The sequence below is a fragment of the Mauremys mutica genome, unplaced genomic scaffold, assembly GCF_020497125.1.
Source record: "Mauremys mutica isolate MM-2020 ecotype Southern unplaced genomic scaffold, ASM2049712v1 Super-Scaffold_100095, whole genome shotgun sequence".
Classification (NCBI taxonomy): Eukaryota; Metazoa; Chordata; order Testudines; family Geoemydidae; genus Mauremys; species Mauremys mutica.
This window is the reverse complement of record NW_025423264.1, coordinates 1-14384: the sequence shown is the minus strand read 5'-3', so window position 1 is coordinate 14384 and position 14384 is coordinate 1. Positions and strand designations below refer to the sequence as shown.

The following is a 14384-nucleotide window of genomic DNA, read 5'->3' as shown; positions in this document are numbered from 1 at the left end:
TCTCCAGTGTCTCTGCCTTTCTCCTCTTGCTCCCTCTCCCCCTGCCCTTTCCCAGGAACTCACAGTCTACAGCATTCAGGAAAAGCCAGAGTTTCATAGATTCATAGACTCTAGAACGGGAAGGGACCTCGAGAGGTCATCGAGTCCAGTCCCCTGCCCTCATGGCAGGACCAAATACTGTCTAGACCATCCCTGATAGATATTTAAATATTTTACTGGCTGCTGCCACAAAACGAGAAAAATTACACTTCTGGTTCAGAGGCAGTGCACACACATAAGAATCAATGGGCTTTTAATTCCTTAGGTTCTGCCACCATATGCTGCTTCCATTTCATTTCAATCTTTCCCCAAGATTTCTCATTGTGCACAGCAACATTACACCCTTGGGAGAGAGTGGACCAGAGGCTGCATTAATTTAACCTACAAAAACCAAACAAATAGAAATGTAGATTAGAAATGTACTCTCTAGGTTCCTCCAGCCCAGGGGTTGGCAACCTTTCATAAGCGGTGTGCCAAGTCTTCATTTATTCACTCTAATTTAAGGTTTCGGGTGCCGGTAATACATTTTAATGTTTTTTAGAAGGTCTCTCGCTACAAGTCTATATATTATATAACTAAACTAGAGTATTATAAAATAAACAAGGTTTTCAAAATGTTTAAGAAGCTTCATTTAAAATTAAATTAAAATGTTGATCTTATGCCGTTGGCCTGCTCAGCCTGCTGCTGGTCTGGGGTTCTGTTCACCTAGGCCTGCGGACCAGGGACCCCATAAACTGGCAAAGGGTTCTGCGGCCGGGAACCCCCAGAACCCTGGGCTGGGTCTGGCAAGCCAGAACCAACCAGACCGAGCAGTGACTGATGCGGCCTGTGTGGGGCCGGCAACCGAACCCCAGAGAACCGCAGTGGCTGAGCGGCTCAGCCTACCCCCCCCCACCCCCCCCCCCCCCCCAGAACTTGGGGCCGCTGCAGGGGTTCCATCCTCCGGCTTCTCTGCCCAGCCCGGGGACTCCTGGCTGCTGGACCCGCTCAGGACCCGTCTGGCCGGTCTGGGGGTCCCGGCCCCTGCCCACCAACTACAGCATGGAGTATCCCTACCTTCTCTCCTGGTTTCTGGCCCATTCTCTTCCTCTCTCTGCACTGAGCTGAGTGGTCGGGGGAGTGGAGACCGAGCATCATGGCTGGGGGTGAATTATGTACTGAGCCCATGGAGCTAGAATGAGGGTAGGGGGCTCAGGGTTTGGGCAGGAGAGTTTGAGGATGTGGGGTGGCCAACTTACCTGGGCAACTCCCATTTGGCATGAGGGGTGCAGGAGGGAATGTGGCGGTAGTTGCGGTGCAGGAGCTCCCCGTTTGGTGCTCCCATCAGAGTGGGGGTGGGGATGTGCATTGGTGCATGGGATGTGGGGAGGCTGGGGAGATGGGGGGTGCAAGAGTTGCAGTGCTGGGGCATGTGAGGGGGCTGCAGGTGTCAGAGTAGTGGGCGGCCGTGGGTATGCGAGGGGGGGTGCCAGAGTCAGGGCTGGGGGCGTTTGGGGGTGGAGGGGTGAAGGAGTCAACAGAGGGCTGGGTGGTTCCGGGCTCCGGGCCGGGGCCTGGGGGGGTGGAGGGGGTCAGGGCTCCGGGCAGAGGGCTGGGTGACTGCCCCCCCAAACCTCCATCCCCCCCGCTCCTTGTCCCGACTACCCCCTCCTGGGACCCCATCCCCTATCTAAGCCTCCCTGCCGCGTGTCCCCTCACTGCCCCCCTAGACCCTACCTGTCCCCTGACTGCCCCAACCCTTATCCCCCCCCCCGCACCCAGACAGAACCCCCCAGTCTCCCATGCCTATCTAACCACTCCCCCCCCCCTGACAGGACCCCCCGAACTCTGGACCCATACAACCCGCCCAGCTCTCTGCCTGCCCCAACCTCTCCACACCCCTCCCTCCTGACAGCCCCCCCCCAGAACTCCTGACTCATCCAACCCCTCCCATCTCCTTGTTCTCTGACCCCTCCACCCCCCCTCCACCCTAACTGTGCCCCCAGGACCCTGTTCCCTGACTGCCCTGTCTCCTATACCCCCCCCACCCCCTAACAGACCCTGGGACTCCTATGCCTCATCCACCCCCCCCCCGCTCCCTGACTGTCCCCCTCCAGAGACCCCCCCGCCAACCACTCGCCCGGATCCCACCCCCCATTCCAACCCACCCTGCTTCCTGTCCCCTGATTGCCCCCTGCTTATCCCACCCCCCCCAGCCCTGGACCCCTTACCATGAGGCTTCCTGCTCATTCGGAGCCCGGCTGCCGCGCGCAGCCACGCCCCGCCCCTCAAAGTGCTGTGCACAAGGCAGCGGGGCGCTGGATGAGCGGGGAGCATCTTTCACTTCCTGCAGATCCAAACACTGCCCCGCGGGAGTGCGGAGCCCCGGCCCCCAGAGCGCTTGTGTGCACGGCGCAGGGCTCCGGGGGAAGGCAGGGGAGGGGCCAGTTGGTTGTGCTGGCAGGATTTTGAATGGCACACTGGAGTCCCGGCAGGCCCCAGCGTGCCATTAAAAGTTGGCTCGCGTGCCATCTTTGGCACTTGTGCCATAGGTTGCCGACCCCTGCTCCAGCCCAACCTTCTGCTGATGCACCTCAACGCACAGCTATGAAGGGTTTGAAGCTTTCATTGCTTAAGTTCCAGGACCCTGAGGGATTTCAGCTCCCCTTTGTCCAGAGGAAACCTTCACCCCACTCACAACCAGGTTCTTGTCCATGGGATCACTGTAGGGGGCTGGGTCCCTGTTTGTCTAGTCTCTCTATCTAGGACAAGCCGGGGCGCCTCTACAGGAATCCATGGCACACCCACATCTTGAACACTGCGTGCAGATGTGCTCACCCCACCTGATAAAAGATATATTGTAATTGGAAAAGGTTCAGAAAAGGGCAACAAAAATGATTAGGGGTCTGGAGCAGCTTTCATATGACGAGTGATTAATAAGACTGAGACTTTTCAGCTTGGAAAAGAGATGATAGAGGTCTATAAAGCAATGATTGGGTTGGAGAAAGTAAACAAGGAAGTGTTATTTACTCCTCTAGACACAAGAACTAAGGGTCACCAAATGAAACGAAGAGGCAGCAGGTTTAAACCAAACAAAAGGAAATATTTCTTCACATAACACTCAGTCAACCTGTGGAACCCTGGGGCACCTAGGATCGGCCACTGTAAGAAGACAGGATACTAGGCTAGATGGACTGTTGATCTGACCCAGTGTGGCCACTCTGATGTTGTGTACTTATGAACTGGGGTGTATGAGCACCAGGGCCCTCTGTGGAGTTGCCCTTCTCCTTCTATGCTCTCATGTTTCAGTTGACTCCAGCCTTTTTTTCTGTTCAGCATCAGCATCATTGTAAACAAGCTGCCCTCACATCCTGTCCCCTCCAGAACCAGAGTCCCCTGTCTTGTGTAAATCACTGACCTCTCTCAGCACTGACTGCCCCTCCATGTCCTTGTCCCTCCCTCTGTGCTGATGGGACCCTTCTCTCCAGTCCTTCCTCATCAAGCAGCTCAGTGGATGGGAATCTTAGCGTCACCCTGGGGCTTTAGGAGCAGAAACCCCCTCAGAGCTTCCATGCAATTGGCACTTTGCCATCACTGCTCAGGACTATAACTTGTGCAGGGAGACTGGCGGGGCCACATGCCAGCTGGGCATGAGCAAAGCAGCAGGGGTGAAAGGCAAACGTGGGGAGTGAACCCAGGGCCTTATACATGCCAAGCAGGCACTGTACCACTGAGCCACATCCCCAAACAGGCCTTCTTTGCTGACTGTTATGCTCAGAGCCTGCCTCTTTCCAACGCATCCAGTGGCTTATACGCTTCACGGGAAACCCTTTCCCCCCAGTCATGCTCTCGTGCAGGTTCCTGGTTCTTAGGGGTCACTTTGCAGCAGGGCCAGATTTGATGTGTGGGGCAGAGAGAGTGTGTGCGCCCTGGACTCAAGGTAAGCTCAAAAAAAAAAAAAGGCAAGGGAAAAACTGCTGGCTGGGAGCTAAATATGCAGGACAATGGGTTGGGATTCTTCTACGCTCAGATTTGTTATGTAGCTGGCAGTCTCCCAAATGATGGTCTGTTCCTTCCCTCAAAATGCCGGCTAACCCTCTCCTTTTCAATTTAAAACTCCATGAAAGGAAAAAAAATAATGAGGAAGAAAGCATAGAAGCTATGGATGTAGTTAAGAAAGGACCTGGAGAGATAAAAGACCAAAGAAGGAAAGTATCAACATTTCTGCCTGGTTTTAAACAAGGGATCTTTTGCAAGTTAGGCAAATGTGATAACCACTTACACTACAGAAACCAGCTGCTGTCAATTTGGGGCCCTTTTCTAAGGCTTTCTCAGTAGCTGCTACAACCAGCTGATTTGCCTTTGAAGAACAGGGAAACAAAGGACACCAAGAACTTATGTTTTTTGGATGAGCCAAGAAAAGGGAGTAGCATTGTCTACCTTGGGTAGCCCCTGTTCAATTCCAGGTCAGAAAGCAAAACTCTTCTGCAAGAATATCCAAAAAATATTGTGTTTCACTTCACTTCATAAGTACAGTTGTGTGGCAATTAAATGATGACTCTAAAGTTTCATAAAAGCAAAGAACATTAAACAAAATAGTGTGGGAAATACGGATGTATCTGAGGAAAGGGCTTGGAATGAAGGAAGACAAAAATTGATCGGTCGAGAGAACAGGCCCTGTTTCCCCCTGGTTTGGAGCTTCTCTCACAACTACTGGAATAGCAAAGCTAAGCAAATGGGGTTCTATTGTTGCACAGGAGATTGAAGTGAGGCCATTTTCTCCAGATAGAATTAAATGGTCCATGTCAGGAGTGGGATTTGAAACTACTTCTCTATGCAGAGACCAGACCACCCAAGAGATAGGGAAAAAAGAGTCTTAAAACTGGCCCTTTAGACCAGTCCACCATCCTCCTGCTACAAAAAACATGACTTATCAACTCTAGTTTTCATTAATAATTGATGAACTCTTTAGGGAGGTCGAGATGGCACATCTCTTTCAACTCCTAGAGACCTTCTAATCAGCACAGCTGATTTTTAGACACACTCACCCGGACCTAAAGTTACATGTTTCCTGGAGCGCCATGAGTTCTGTGGCGCTTCACTCCCCCTGCTCGTGTTATAAGTGACCAAAAGATTGATGCTGTCATTCTGAGAAAGTAATGGTGAAACCTCAAAATCCTGCCCTGGGGGCCAGACAGTTAAGCAACCAGCACCCAACAACCTCTACCATGATAGCATCCTGTCTGGGAACAACTCACTGTTCAATATCTGGGGTGTGAAATCCCCATTTCTTTGTTGTTCTATCACTGTAGTCCCCACTTTCCTATTGCTTGTCTGTATAATCTCTGTCTGGTGCTGTGATTCTTTCTGTCTGCTGTATAATTAATTTGTTGAGTGTAAACCAATTAAGGCGGTGGGGTATAATTGGTTAGATAATCATGTTATACTATGTTAGGATTGGTAAATTACATTTCAGTAAAATGATTGGTTAAGGTCTAGCTAAGCAGAACTCCAGTTTTACTATATAGTCTGCAGTCAATCAGGAAGTAAGGAGGGTAATGGGAATGGGAATGGGGAATTGGAATTATGTTTTGCTAAGGGGGGGAATAGGAACAGGGAAGGGGAACAGGGACACAGGCAAGTCTCTGTGGTGTACGAGCTTGGAAGGGGGATACTAAGAAGGAAATTGGAATCATTGCTTGCTGGAAGTTTAACCCAATAAACATTGAATTGTTTGCACCTTTGAGCTTCGTGTATTGCTGCTCTCTGGTCATGCGAGAAGGACCAGGGAATAGGAGGGTTTGGGATAAACCCTCTAACAAGTACGTCTTTCAGGGTGTGAAAAACCCCAGAACCAGTATAATTAAGCTGACCTAAGCCCCATGGTTAGATAGTGCTAAATGAAAGGAAAAATTGTTCTGTCAATGTAGCTATTACAGGGATGGAAAACTCCTCCCCTCACTGTAGCAACGGTCTTCTCCACAGTGCTAGAGCAGTATTTTAAGTATAGACAGCCTCAGAGCAAGACCAGATTTGGCTCTGTGGATACTCAGGCACTAAGACAACAGTAATGACAATATACTAATGCAGCTGCGTGGAGAGACCCCAGTCAATTTCTAGTCCATTGCATTAACCAGGGTAGTTGATTATTTTATCAAGAGCCAAATTTCTTGGTCAAGGTCTAGTCAATCTCTAGACATCAGAGAAAATAATAAATATATAGACAGATTTTGCAGTCACTATGGGCATAACTATGACGATTGTTTCATGTTTCACTCTATATATTTGGCACCACTGCCTTTCCCGTTAGTCTTGTAGTTTACCAAAGGTAAAACTAAATATCTCTTCAGATACCAGGGAGTGTTTATGTTCATTCCTGCTAGCTACACAGGGGTTTGACGTAGCTGCTTTCAATCCTCCAGCTCCGCCGGGATAAGTAGCATTTCAGGCTGTCACTGAACTGAAGGAGGGAGATCATTTTTTGACAGGTTACACCTCCTCTTAAAAGTGTTTGTCTGGGTGGCAGCCCTGGTTCCCAGGTCTCTCCTGAGGGAAGAATGGTTCTGTGCAAAATACTAAAACTTTTAACAGAGAGGAGGGAAAGGCCATGGCCACATGATGGGGCCAGTATGTACGACAACATGGTTCTTTTATGTGGGATGACTCTGAACACTGACTGATCTCCACTCCCTTGGATTTGAAGAGATGTTTAGTTTTGCACTTGGGAACCTGTAAGGCTGAAGCAATTTTTATGGATGGTGACACAACGATTGAAGGGTTATTTAATGTTGTAGAAATTGTTAAAAACTCTTAGCTTAAACTGGAACTGCCTGTTATTAAAGGCTGGTTTCCCCACATCAGTTCCATAAGCTCTGCTAGAAAACACCCTGGGTTCTCTCCTGCCTCGGTGGGAACTGGAGGGAATCGTCCCCTGTTGCCCTTGGCTCCAGGCTGGTTTTCTGGGGAGCGAATGCTGGAATTGATTTGTTTGCTGTTGAGAGGGGAGCCAGGCCAGTTCTCAGGGAACGAGAACTCCCAGCTTCTTCCCAGCCCAACCCAGGCTGCTGCCCTGTCCCAGCCTCTGTTCCCCTGGGGGCCCTGCGTGTTTGACTCTAGAGCAGGCCTGGAGCAGCAGCTGAGGCAGAGGACAGCCTGGGCCAGGCAGATGCTAGGAGCAGAGCACCAGAGGCCTCTACTGGCTCCCTCCTCAGCAGCAAACAATCAGTCCCCAACCGCACCCCGGGACAGCAGCCTGGCGCCAAGGGCAGTGCCCAGTGGGGGTTTCTCTTTGTTTTCTTCCGGGGGTGAGCAGGGACCTGGGGGTGTTTCTAGCAGGGCAGTTGGAACTGAATTGGAGAACCAGCTTTTAATAACAGGCAGCTCAAGTTCAGACTAATTTTGTTACAATTTTCTTTATAATTGTAAAAATAATTCAAAAGTTAAACAGGCTAGGACGGATGATTGTAAACTCGTTTCTCCCGTTCATAGAAAGAAACAGGGACACACGAGCTTTTTGGCTTTTCATGTTGACGGGAGTCAGGTTCAATTCACTGTTCAGAGAGCAACGTGCTCAGAAGCCTGTGTGTTTCATTTCTTATGGTTCTCCGCTGCCATCGTGTGCCATTTTCCTTCCCTTCCTTTTCATGTCCAAAGCGCAGAGCCCCATGTCCCTCCCAGGGAGAGAAGGACATCTTTCTTCTTTCCTTCCTCAACAGCCCCCTTCCTTGTAGAGAGCTCCTTGTTGGGGCGTTCTGGGTCAGGAACCAGCCATTTCTGGAGGATTAATTTCACACCATATTTGGTGTTCGGATTATATAGATTTTACAGCCAGACTAGATCACTATGTACCTCTGCTCAGACCTGATTCAGAACAGGAGTCCAGACAATTTCTACCCAGTGGAACTCCTCACAACCACACCCAAGATCTTCTGGCTGGAACGGGGAGGGTTCATTCAGAATAGTCATCGTGTTTGGATGTGAAGGGTGGGGAAGAAATGATGGGGAAATTGGCCCCTCTTATCAAGTTTCAATGTTTTGTAACATTCTACCATCTTAGACCTGGGTGGCCAATCTAGAAGCCTGAGAATGGACGCCAGAATTTTTCCCAAGTGTAGTTGCCAAACGTGCACCTTTGTATGCAACTGGCTGAGTCAGTTGTCGAACCTATCCCATCGATTATCATTATCCCTTCGAAATGATTGATGGTGATGTACACTTGGGCCTCCGAGTATCCCAGGTGTGCCCTGGACATCTACAGGCTGCATTAGCCAATCCAACCATTCGGCACTTGCCATATGGGCACCTCTGTATTGTGTATGAGTCTTGTGACAGCTATGAAAGGCTGGGTAGATGCCGATATTTTCCCCGTCTTTTTATCCAGCAACTAATACCAGACCAGGCCAGGGCTGGGAAGAAGGAGAGAGGAGCCAGCAGGTTTCCCCTATTGTGTCCATCTGTCTTTTTCTTGACTAGCTTCACCTCTGCACCAACTTGTACTTTTCTTGCGTGAGCCTGGCTAGCTCAGTTGGCAGAGCATCAGACTTTTAATCTGAGGGTCCAGGGTTCAAGTCCCTGGTCAGGTGATAAACTTCTCACTACGATTGTAAGAATCTGACTTTCTGGAGTCTTCTTTGGTGTTACTCTTTCTCTTCAGGATTTTGCCTTTCCTAAGAAGGGCCTTTGTGTGGGGGGATTGAAGGGGCAACTTCCTGACAGCCCCTCTGTCCTCACAGGCTGGAGGAATAAAGTCCTCTGGGCATAGAGCATGTTCCTCCTCTGCACACACACACACACACCACAAAAACATTCCCTCGAGGAGGCTCATTACCTTCTAAACAGGGACGGCTGTTTTCCCTAGTAAAAACTCACTAAAAGGGAAGGAGAAAAATCGAAAGAGGTTCCTCTGGAAGCTCAGCGTTATGTAGAACCCGACATAATCTCTCACATGTCCTCAAAGAGATGAACCTCGAGAAGGAGACTTGCTGAATCAAAAGCGCCACAGGAGTCTCTGAGGTTTCCCTGGCCCCTCCGCCCATCCATCCATGCCTGTCCTGAATGTCAAGCAATCTCTCTAGTGAGGTCACCACCTCCCCACACACCTTTGACCAAATAGTCTGAGGTCCTGGGCCAAAAGGTCACTTTGTGATGTCACTGCCACACCCCCTCCCTTCCTGTGCCAGATGTCCTGCACCCAGCCAGGCACTTTGGAGGTTTGAGCTACTCCCTGTGATCACGCCCACCTTCAAGGATAGCGTTCCGTTGTTCTAAGGCAGCAAGCCGGCTAGACCAGGAAAAACATCAGACGCTGCTCCCAATGCTTGCATCGCAGTTTTTTTCAGAAATTAGTCCGAGCATTTATGGCCTGCAAGAGACCATTAGAGCATCTAATCTGACCACCCTGCATATCACAAGGCCTCCTGTATGACACACTATAGCTACTTTTGGGGTAAACACATTTCCAGAAAGGCATCTAGTCTTCATTAAAATGACATCAGGAGATGGCGAACCCACCACTTTCCTTGGTAGCTTTTTCCTGTGGTGATTGGAATCATCCATGACTGTTGAATATTTGTGGTCTTATCTGTAATATGAATTTGTCTCTTTTCACCTTCCAGAGCCAATTGGGTCTTGTTAGGCCTTTCTCTGCTCGATTAAAGAGTCCCTTTAACACCCACATCATTTCCTCTCTCCATTAAGGCCCTTCAACACTTCAATGAAATGTGCATACCGTTTCAATCTTCTTTTGAAAGTGGTGGCAGCCCTCCAATAGGTTCAGCTAGTAGAGCAGAGGACTTGGAGTCCAGGCCTCTGCTGGGCCCGCTCTCCGGTTGGCAAGGCATGGGTGGCGTGGCTTGCATCAGGGGCTGGCAGCCCAGCTCAGAAAAGGAGGGTCGGCGAGACAAAGCTGGAAACCTGATTTCGAAGAACACTCTCAGTGATGCCCGAGAGTCCATAGCCGGGGCCGCCCAGTCCCAGGATATCCAGGCCAGCGCAAGAGACAACGGACTAGCTTGTCTTGTGGCCCAACTACTGACTGGAGAAACAGAGGAAGCTGCATTTTGCTTCTCTCTCTCGCCCACCAGAACCTGGGCCAATACAAGAACGACGTCCCCTGGCCTTGGCCTCACCTCAGTTTCTTGTCATTGCAGAAAGTAAGCTGTTGTCATCCACTCTGGCCACTTGATGCCTTTTCTTAACCTGACCCCAAGTAGAGGGGCGGTGAGATGCCTCTCTTTAGTGAGTGGACACAGGCAGCCAGCGCCTGTTTCAAGCTGTTCCCCCGGAATCAGGGTGAGCTGGCAGTCTCAGCGAACCCGAGGCCCGTCTGAGGGTGAGACTACTTTGCAGCAGAGGGAGACCCAAAGCAGCAGGTCCAATGCCGGGGGCCTGGCAGATAGAATCGCAATGGAGTGTGTTGGTCGATGATCCCGGCTCCTGCTCCTTTGCAAGGCGTGTGCGGTTTGCTGCCGGGTTTTAGGGCCCGCTAACGCAGCATAGGCTTGCTTTGGCCCTGGGTTTGCTGTATGAGTTCACGCAGTGAGAGATTGCTAGTCACAGCTCAGTGGGGTGGGTTTGTGCATCATTAGGAGTGTAAAGGGAACCGTCTGTTGAACAGACTTGTGTGTTAAGGGGTCTTGCTTTGACTTCTTCCAGCTGGTAGTCATTTCGCGTGTGGGAAGTGAGCCTCGACTTAGAGTTACCTCCTTAGGGTGTTCGTGGCGTGGCTGGGAGCTCGTCACGGTGAGGTTGAAAGCGGTGGGGGCACGAGATAGCAACGTGTTTGTCACACAGTCTTGGCATTGGTTTCTTGGCTCTCTCGTGGAAGCTAAGATCAAGCCATAGTAGCTGGTCCTTATCAGTTTAATATCTGATATGTCCTTTATTTGAGGATCTGTATATTAAATTGATTTTTGAAACAGAGGGCTTGACTAGGAGCTTGGCTCTGATCCACTCCATGCATCAACCCTGGGTATTGCATTTTCTCCAGGCCTGGTGCACCTCCCATTTTGGGGAGATATGTTTGCTGGTTAGAAAAGGCAGAAAGAGTTTTAACGTGTTGGTAATACTTCCTGAAAGTGGATTTTATTTATTTTCCCCCCAAGTCATTGAAATGTCCAGAGTTTTGGTTTCTTGTATGAGAAAATATTGTTTATGATTTTCCTTGGGAGCATTTTGTGAGTTTGATAAAACGGTCGAGGTTCATTGTATGCCCCAGCTGAAAAATAAGAAGATTATATTGGAAGTGGAAAGATTCAAGAAAAAAGTGGCAACAAGAATGATGAGGGGCTCATTGGAACAGCTTCATGTAGCAGAAGAGAGCCATGAGATTGGGACTTTTCAGCTGGGAAAAAGAGACAACAAAAGGGGGATACAATGGAGGTCTATAAAATTCATGAACTGGTTGTGGAGAAAGTTTAAAGTAAGGACGTGTTGGTTCTCTTCCTTCTCATAACACAAGAGCCTAGGGGTCACCAAATTAAATTAACAGGCAGCAGGTTAAAAACAAAGAAAAGGAAGTATTTCTTCACACAACCCACAGTCAATCTGTGGAACTCTTTGCCAGAGAATGTTCGTGAAGGCCAAGACTGGAACAGGGCTTCAAAAATAAAAACAAAAAACAAACCACCGCCTAACAAAAAAACTATTTGTTTCCTGTGTTGGACCAACTGCCAGTGGGAAGAGCAAACACAGCAAAGGCTACAAGCAGGTGAAAAGAGAGGAAAAAAACTCAGGCAGCTCCCCTGGAGACCAGACAGAGCACCGCGGAATTAAGTATGCTAGAGCAACCTACAGAAGTGAGCAGTCCTAAAAAACAAAAAAAATGGGGGGGGGGGTCATGTCAGATTAACCACAACCCCAGAGAAAAGAAAAACTTCAGCAATGAGAAAGACAAGAACGGTAGGTAGATGCGCTCTATAGGCCAAACCCCCTGACAGTTTATCTTTCCTTCACCAAGTACCAGGGGAGAGCGCAAACGCAGTCCCCCACTACCACAAATTCTGCAGTTGAGTTTCCTACATTTGGGGAAATCACAGAGATCAACACACCCGCAGTGCAATGGATAAGCCTCACCCTGGGAGAAACCACCTTGGTGATCATGGGATCTCCCCTTTGCCAGGTAAGTTTAAGTTTAAGTTAGCTCCTACTGCCCAGCTGTCACCCGGCCCTCGCTAACCCCACACTCTCAGCCTAGGGTGGGGGACACCAGGCCCTCACGCCGTCCTGGCCCACCCACACCAGCCCCCACTGTCAGGATCTGCCCCCACGTGGCCCCACTCCTTCTCCACGCCGAGTCCCAGGTGCCAAACTCTGGCCCTGCTTGGCAGCCCGCATGCCTCTCCCACGATTGCTCCTGCTCGCCACACATGCTCCCGCGGCTCTGGCCCTCCCGTCGGGCCCCTCCCCCTGCCTGCCCGGCCCTGCGCACTCCCCTTGGCCAGCCCGGGATATTCGGCGCTGATGGAGCCCGTCCGCCAGCCCCACCAGGGGCCCTTGCCAAAGGAATGCCGCCCGGTCCCCGCCGGAGGCCTCTGCTTGGGCTTCCGCTCTCCACGGCGGGGTGCGGTCAGGGGCTGCAGCCAGGCTCAGAAAAGGAGGGGGACCGACCAATGCTGGAACCTGATTTCTAGAACACTTGCAGTGATGCCCTAGAGTTGTGAGGATTATAGCTCCCGGACGGCCAATTACCATCAAGAATACCAGCCTCACTAACACTAATCCGAAATGGCTATAGTGATTTGAGCGCTACTCCCCTCATCGGGGTAAGGATAAGTACTGTTATAGATATTAGGGTTGGGATGGGAGGGGGGGACCTTTTATATCGAAATAAAGGGCTTCGTTGTGAGGATGGCTGCAGTGTTAACTCAGTTTAATGCTGCTAAATTCAAAATAAACTCGTAGTGTTGACCAGACCTTAGTGTGTCAAAACATCTCCTATCTTCTGGTTGGTGAAAATAAGATCTGAGTTTTCTGTCAAATACACAGTACAGAAGTAGCTGAGTGGGCAAAACCTTCAGTCAGGCATGTTTTGCTCCCCTTCTGCCTGTCGCCCAAGCGGCAAGGCAGAGAGCGGACGAGGACAGGCCGGCTCGAAGAAGACGCCTCCCTCCCGCTTCCTGGTTGGCTGCGCAGAGCTCTTGGCTTGCTGCTCGTGTCTCTGTCAGGGAACCTTACTTTTCCTCCATCGGTAAGGGCGGCCATGCGGCCCAAGCCTGAGTCAAATCCGCAGCCTGGCCAAGCACCATCGCACCCCGGCACGGAGTCCTGCAGCCCATCATCAAGTTAAGTCAAGTGCAATGTTAAGCACCTGTCCTGCGGTGCCCCATGGCACATTCCCTGCCCCTCCTCTAGAGCCCCAGGGGGCAGCATTTGACAGCGTCCGGTCCGACTGGGGGGAGGCCTCAGATCCCTGTTGCAGGCGGGTCCCATTCGTTATGGCTTATAAGAAGCACGAAGAATCTTTTTCAGGGTGCATGGCCCCTTCCGCAAACGCCACTGGAGTCCAGAGCCCCTGACACCCCCACCGCAGGGGCCAGCTCCCGCCCCAGGCTAGTGCCCCAGCCCCATGGTGCCCGCAGCCTCCCTCCCAGCCCCAGAGTGGGGCGGCATGGTCCCAGCCACCCTAGCCCCGGAGCACCGAGAGGGCAGGTTACGCGGCCCCGACTCGACCTGCCATTGACTCACGTAGCTCTGCGCTCCGTCAGCTGGGCTGAAGGCAAGAGGCCAGCCTGTGAGTGGTGAGGGCCTCCTGTCCCGGCCTGAGGCAGCAGTGGACCGCTCACAATGACGTCCTTTTTGTGTGCAACTGCTGCAAAAAACCTCCCAGACAGAGAAGCAACAGGCCAAAATGCTACTATACAGCTGCCAAAGTAGCTCAGTTGGGAGAGCATTAGACTGAAGATCTAAAGGTCCCTGGTTCAATCCTAGGCTTTGGCAGGCCCTTTCATCCCTGTTTGTGCAGGGTTGGCTTGTTTTCTGGGAGGGCAGCAGCACCTTCATCTGATTTTGAGCTCCTCAGCAGGATAACAGAGAGTATGGGTGTCAAGGTTTCCTCCCCCACTCTGAAGTTTAGGTTACAGATGTGGGGACCTGCATGGACCCTTCTAAGCTTAATTCCTAGCTGAGATCTGGTAACACTGCCACCAGCCAGAGATCAGTGTCTGGCACACTTTCTGTTTCCCCAAAACCTTTCCTGGGGAACACAGATCCAAACTCCTTGGATCTTAAAACAAGGAGAAATTAACCATCCCCCCTCCTTTTCCCCCACCAATCCTTGGTGAGTTCAGACCCAATCCCCTTGGGTCTTAAAACAAGGAAAAATCAATCAGGTTCTTAAAAAGAAAGCTTTTAATAAAGAAAGAAAAGGT

General features: G+C 50.7%; 3 non-coding genes and 1 pseudogene across 3 annotated transcripts; 3 read left to right on the top strand and 1 right to left on the bottom strand.

Moving 5' to 3' along the window:
• The first annotated feature begins 8527 nt into the window (after positions 1–8527).
• Positions 8528–8600, top strand: TRNAK-UUU. The gene has a single exon. It is a non-coding gene; the product is annotated as a tRNA-Lys (tRNA).
• A 2217-nt stretch (positions 8601–10817) lies between these two features.
• On the top strand, positions 10818–11021 carry LOC123358696 (annotated as a pseudogene).
• A 956-nt stretch (positions 11022–11977) lies between these two features.
• On the bottom strand, positions 11978–12144 carry LOC123358709. The gene has a single exon (XR_006575776.1). It is a non-coding gene; the product is annotated as a U1 spliceosomal RNA (small nuclear RNA).
• A 1736-nt stretch (positions 12145–13880) lies between these two features.
• TRNAF-GAA lies at positions 13881–13953 on the top strand. Its single transcript has one exon. It is a non-coding gene; the product is annotated as a tRNA-Phe (tRNA).
• Positions 13954–14384: the final 431 nt, after the last annotated feature.